The 5949-nt window shown below is 48.2% G+C and overlaps 1 long non-coding RNA gene and 1 pseudogene across 1 annotated transcript in view; one reads left to right on the top strand and one right to left on the bottom strand.

Moving 5' to 3' along the window:
• Positions 1-5664, top strand: part of LOC128872097 (uncharacterized) — a 39391-nt pseudogene extending 33727 nt beyond the window's left edge.
• Positions 1-5949, bottom strand: part of LOC128872116 (uncharacterized) — a 272991-nt gene that overhangs the window by 15709 nt on the left and 251333 nt on the right. The window lies entirely within an intron of this gene.

Genomic DNA, 5949 nt, shown 5'->3' with positions numbered 1-5949 from the left:
CTCGTACAATTATGTTATATACTACATGTACCTTGGTATTTTGTTATGACTCAAGTGTTTAAAGAAGTGGTAGGGATAACCACGCGACAGTTATCGAACAAAATCCATTGCGTCGCCCTATTTAATCACCCGCGATAACAGCATTTTACTATTTTCCTTCGAATTAATAGTTACCGGCCGAACTTTCGCGATTTCTATCGACGGCCAGCCGTATTTCGCCGTCGAAGTGTTCCCCGCGACTGTGTGCCCAAAGTCTCGGCACCGTAGAGGGTTAATCCGCCGCGAATATATTCTAATCCGCAGAAAACGAGCGTGCGACTGGAGGACTATATATCGGGCCGCGCCATTCCCGATAACCTATCGCCGTATCAGGTCCTGGAGAAGCTGGAGTGCGGGGAGAACGGGGACGCGGGCGCCGGTTTCGTGAAGTACGACCCGAGTAAATCGGAGGATTGGGTGCTCGGCGGGATCGGTGATTGCGAATTGAATCACCAGCGCGGGGTCTCGTTGGAGGTGAGGACGATGGATCGATGTCTCACTGCTGTTTGCAGAAATGTACTTCCGAATGCAAAGACCAAGTTCGAAACGAAGAACAAGAGAACCGTCGCTCTTCCTCCTCGTTCTTTGCAATATAAAATAGTATTTACTCTCTAAATACTCCGCTTAGTAAGAATCGAAGATTTCCAATTATTTCAGGACGCCTCGAGGACCGACGAAGGCGAGCAGCACCGCGAGGACGAGGACGTCGTCGACTCCTCCGGTTTGGATAGCCGAAGAAGGCAGCAACCGGTCGAACGAGATGCCGCGGACTCATCGACGTACTTGCAGAAGCCCGAGGCTTTCGGAAAAACACCGTCCGCCGTGACCGGCGAGCCGGAACATCCCGAAGTGGATCCAAATAGGTCGGTAGAGATTATCCCCGAGCGGTGTTCGTGTGATTAACTGAATTTAATTGGGGCGTTCAGATGCCAAGTGGTGTAAGCCCATATTTCGAGGATTACCCTCCCCTAACGCCTCTCAGCGAGAATTTTTCAGCGCGGTGTCCTAGATTTTTTATTCGTCAGAGGGGGAGTTGAATCGCCGTAGAGGCAATTATTTGGTTAGAATGCTACTTTGTATCAGAATATAATTAGTTGGTATTATTTAGGCTCTTCGAGGATTAATTATTTCGTGGGAATATTTAATTAATCTTTCTTTAGTTAATCGGGAATATTTATTCGCTATTTTAGTCGTTTCTCTGGGACACGAAGAGGCAGAGTTCGTGAAGAGAGTAAAGACGTGAAATTATAAGAGTTTGTCTAATATTCAGAATGATCATAATTAGACTGCGGATTTTTATGCATTTATCAATTCGAACGTGCAAGAAACTACAAAATGCACGCAGTATGTAAGATTATAAAAAATATTGAGAGTAAAATAAATTCCTATTTAGGTTCAATTTTTGTAGGTACCGCGATTGTATCTCGCATAAAGATCCGCAGTCTAATTATAATAAATGGAAAGGTGAGTAACGACGAAGGAGAAATTCTAAAACACCCTTTTGTTAAACAATAAATGCCACATTGAATTTTTCCCCGGTAACGATAACAACGAGACAAGTTGTAGAATCAGCTACTCGAGCCGAAAGAAGGAGCTGCCAGTCCATTGAGAAACGCTACATACGCATTTTCCTCCGTCTGTTTCCGTAGGTCGCAGTTGAAGCAGTTCGATCCTCCAACGCTGGCGGACAGTTGCAGAATATCGGCCAATCGCGACTGCCTCGGCACCAAAGAGCCGTTTTTCCTGGACGAGGCGAAACATCGTTCCGCTTTAGGTAAATAGAGCCCCGAAAGCCCGAAGGTGGTCAAACGGTCTCCATTAACGCCTCCCTCGCGTCCCGCGGGTCTTGAAAAAACACCCTTGCGATAACACAACAGAACTCGCTCCAATATATCCCGGCCGGCCAATAACGCGTCCCCCTTCATAAATCCTGAGCCGATCGGAGCTGGGGCTGGGACTACTTGTTGAACTTTTTTACACACCAATTTTTCTGCATCAGGATTTTCTAAGCGATTCACTGATCGTTTCTTTTTTAAAATATTATTGAATTAGGTCAGAAAGTTGTATTTATCATCTTTGTAGCGTTTATAGTATCTAAAATGGTAATTAATTCGTACATGATGTTGGATTTTCGTATAGGTATAGTGCGGAGATGAGATGTTGGCTAGTGGATCTGATTGGTGACGGTATAGTCTCCTTGATCCTTGAAAAACTGAATCTAGGGGGTAGCTGAGCTGATCGTGAACAACAATTTCCTTTGCAAAAATGTCGGATGACGCGTCGTTTTTGAATTATTAACGAAAAACCATCGACCAATCGAAGCGCACAAGTAGCGCGACTCCGATCGTCCTGGCCGCGTAAATTCTGAGTTCAGATTCGGAATCAGCGACCCCAAAAACCTCCGGATACCAAGTTTCATCCAAATCGAATCACTTCTCCGCATTTTGGACCGCCATATTGGATCCTCCATTTTGAGTTTCTATATTTTGAGGTCAAATTTGGAATCAGCGACCCTGAAAGCCTCTCAGCTACCCTCCATTTCCGGTTCTTACATTAATCCTGGTTTAGGTCTGGATTAAGTCTGACGAAAAACTATCACTAGTACTATGAAAGAAAGTGAAACACCCTCATCGCTATCGTTAAAAAATTCCTTTCCGAAAACAAGTGCCCTCCAAAATACTCCAACAGTCCCAGCCCTGGAGCGTCATGCACAACCCAACTAGTGAAATTAGCCAGTCCACCGGTTCTCGATTACGTGGTCTTTCCTCCGAATCGACATTCCAAGAGTTAGGATCGCTTCCCTGCGACGACTGATCGTTCCCACCAAGTGGAAGCGCACGTGACCAGTTAAACCGCGGACGTTCCATTTGCCAGATACGATAGGGAATCCCCGCTTTCCCGAGGAGGACGATCGACGCTCGAGAAGGATCTTCGGTCGAAGCCTGTCGAACGAGAGCGAACCGGACGAGGACGCCTGCGAGTCGAAGGAGCTGACCAGCCGCCCAGTGAGCCTCGTCAGGACCATATCGGAGGAGTCGTTGCCGCGCGAGATGCTCGAGCAGCAGGAGCTGGAGGAGCTCTTCGACGAGAAGCTGGCCAAGGATGTGCACAACAAGCTGAAGAAGAGTTTGGACGATCAGAAAACGAAGACGCCGCCGCCGAGTCCCGAACCGAGGATGAAGACAGATTTTTCGGACGGCGATCACTCGACGTTGCTGAAGGTCCTTAAAGAGGAAGCTGCCGAGGAGAGTAATCTCAGCTCGATGACGCCCAGCCTCACCGAGCTGGAGGCTGCGCTGTCGGACATGCTCGAGAAGGAGGAGTCCCAGGATGTCAAGGACGAAGCTAGGACCAACGGGACCAGCGAGCTGGTCTCAAACAGTGGGATCCTGACCGCTGAGAAGAATCTAGCTTATCCGAGGAAAGGTGTGATTAATCAGTCCGTCGAGGCTACAGGAAACCCTGTTGATCTACCAGACGGGAGGAACCAAACCCCCGTGTCTCTGGGACAGATCCTGGAGGACAAGAAGCCGATTGCCACCAGGAAGGTATCGTTCTGCGCTTGGGAGGAGACCGTGGACGAGATCGAGACCAGGGCCAATCGGGAATTCATCGAGGATTTAGATAAGACCGTCGTTTCTCGGCTGAACGACGATAGTGGCTGGGCTTCGACGGGCCAGCACGTCGACATTCCGCCAGAGAAGCCGACCAGGTTGAACAGGACAACGGAGGATCCGGTGGCGGGCACTGGGATCGGTCCCACGCCGCCGCGAAGGAGGAACAAGAGTCTGGGCGCTGCTAAGAGGGTGATCGAGGCTGCGCAAAATGGATCCGTGATCGCAGACCCCTACGCGAATGACAGACTCATCTGAACCATCCCGGTTGGGCTTTTTCAGCGAGTACTTGAACGAGGAATTGGGTGGAGAGGCTACGACGGAACGAAGGATGGTCTCCTGGACATGTGCACGAGGGTTTCGTTAGTAGAGGGTGTTGTTAGTACAGGGTGTTGTTAGATAGGATAGGCGTGAGCTGGAGGATGTTGGAACCTTGTCAATAGTCGATATCTGGGGACTTTGACAGTGGTAGATGGCTAAGGACTTTTTTAACAGTGTATACGCCTAAGAATTCTGTCAAGGGAGGATACTTGAGGATTTTTTCAGCAATGGATGCCTTCAAGACTCTGTCAATAGTGGATGATCAAGGACTCTATCAACAGTGGATGCTTAAGAACTTTGTCAACAGTGCATATACCTAAAAATTCTATCCATAGAGGATACACGAGGATTTTGTCGTCATTTGATGCCTAAGGACCCTATCAACAGTGGATGCTTTGTCAACGCATATACCCAATACGTTGCATAACTAGAAATTTTATGACCCATCCTGGCTATGCTCACATTTTTCATATTCCGTCCCGCCATAAATGCATAAGAGTCGCTAGTCATTACCGCGATACGAGAGCAAGAAAATGTTCGAGAAAATTTCCAAGGGAATTTTCAAGAGAATGTACGAGCGACTCGAGCCAGGTCACGCGGAGGTCAAGCAACCGGTTCGACCATTTCCTGCTTGCGACGTGGTCGCAAATTCGTTCATGCAAGCACTCGAAAGTGCGCGGAAGTGGCGCGGCGAGAATTTCTCCGTCTCGGAGGAAGCTTTCTTCAGGGCTGGAACTTCTCTTAACGAACTTGCCCGTTCTCGAAGAAAGGACGCGCGTCGCGGCCTTCGTGAATCGCGAAACCTCGTTTGGGGAAAGTTTTCGATCCGATCGATCGCATCGCGGATGCTCAAGAATCTTCCACCTGCGGTTCAGGTCTTCAATTATTCAGGAATTATTCAGGAATTAAAATCACTTGCGGTTCTTTCTTCGAGTCACAAGAGGAACGAACGACGAGTCCACGGTTCTCTAAAATACATTTACTTGTCTCCAGAACTATGCAAGGTACTCTATGTCAAGTGCGTCACCCTGTACATCAGGAATTTAATATCCGAGAGGTAGACGGATCCTTTCGAACAGCTACGCTGACATATTTTCGAGGATCGAATTAGGCACCGATCTTGCACCGCTATCTTGGCGAGCACCTGTGCGAGTAGTTCGCAACTTTGGGGCTGTTCGTCGATCGATTATCGCGTGCGCGGGCTATCGATATCCGGCGACTTCGTTAGCGGAATATTCGGTGGCCTAGTTGCGATCAACTATTTCACCGCCTAATGAAACTCGTTCGTCGAAACTGCTGTGAATAGCGATACCGTTTCGCCGGCTACGCGTCGACGGGCGCCGGGGCGGGACGAAAATTAAATCGAGTATCGAAATCGAGGCGTGATTAGAAACTCGGGTACTAAGGGATACTGCGTCTCGTTAATATCGAATCGATGAAATTGACGGGAGCGAGGACGGGGAGTGAACGAGCTGTTGAAATTCTGCTCGAATCGAATGGAGAGTGCACCACGATGTAACATACGCATAATATTGTATATATTATGTTTAATTTGCGTAATGCAATAGGTCACTTGTATAGTGTATTTCGAATTGTACAAATAGTATATCGCGCATTAGAGTATAAAAATGTATGGATTGAAATATTTTGGTATCGATGAAGAAAATATAGTTTTACTTCTGTGGCAACAGTAATTTTGCGTTTTTTTTTTTATATTGATGCCTGGGGGCGGAGCATGGAACGCTCCGAGACCAATAGACTCAGGAGTGACGCCCACTAGGCGTGGCAGACACCAGAGGTGGGGGTGTCGAGAGCTCCGGGAGCAAAAGACACTTGCTAACAGTGGGCGTTTCGGAATATGGGGGTATCGAAAGCTCTGGGACCGTGAGGCTCCAGGGGGTGGGGAGTCGGAAGCTCTGGAACTACATGACTCTAAAGGGTGGGGCGAATGGAGCTCTGGGACCATTAGACTCCG

This window comes from Hylaeus volcanicus, chromosome 2 (assembly GCF_026283585.1).
Source record: "Hylaeus volcanicus isolate JK05 chromosome 2, UHH_iyHylVolc1.0_haploid, whole genome shotgun sequence".
Classification (NCBI taxonomy): Eukaryota; Metazoa; Arthropoda; class Insecta; order Hymenoptera; family Colletidae; genus Hylaeus; species Hylaeus volcanicus.
Note: the sequence above shows the minus strand (reverse complement) of the source record. Positions and strands in the feature narration are given on the sequence as shown.